Source organism: Condylura cristata, unplaced genomic scaffold, assembly GCF_000260355.1.
Source record: "Condylura cristata isolate star-nosed mole 26May11 unplaced genomic scaffold, ConCri1.0 scaffold00006, whole genome shotgun sequence".
Classification (NCBI taxonomy): Eukaryota; Metazoa; Chordata; class Mammalia; order Eulipotyphla; family Talpidae; genus Condylura; species Condylura cristata.
In genome coordinates, this window is record NW_004567107.1 from 51,979 (window position 1) to 52,442 (window position 464).

Below are 464 nucleotides of genomic sequence, written 5' to 3' on the forward strand. Positions count from 1 at the left end.
GGGGCGGGCGGGGCCTACCTCGTTCTTCTCCAGGCTGCACTCGGACATGGCCTTGTCGCCCTGCTCCTGGAAGGTGATGATGATCAAGGCCACGAAGATGTTGACAAAGAAGAAGGGGAAGACCACAAAGTAGACCACGTAGAAGATGGACAGCTCCATGCGGTAGCCGGGGCTGGGGCCCTGCTCCTCATAGGTGGCGTCCACGGAGTGCTTCAGCACCCTGGGGGGGGCCGAGTCAGCACGGTGCCGCCACCAGCCTGGGGTGGCCGAGGCCGCGGGTGGCCCAGGGGTGCTCCCGGTGCAGGAGACTCCACCCCAAAGACGGGTGGGGACTTCAGCCCACTGCCCACCCTGTCTCTGCCTCCACAGCACCCCAGTCCCCTGCCCACACCACTCGCCCGCCACACATCCCCAGCTTGCTGCCTTCAGGGCCCACAGAGCACTGAGCCCACTCCCAAGGGGGC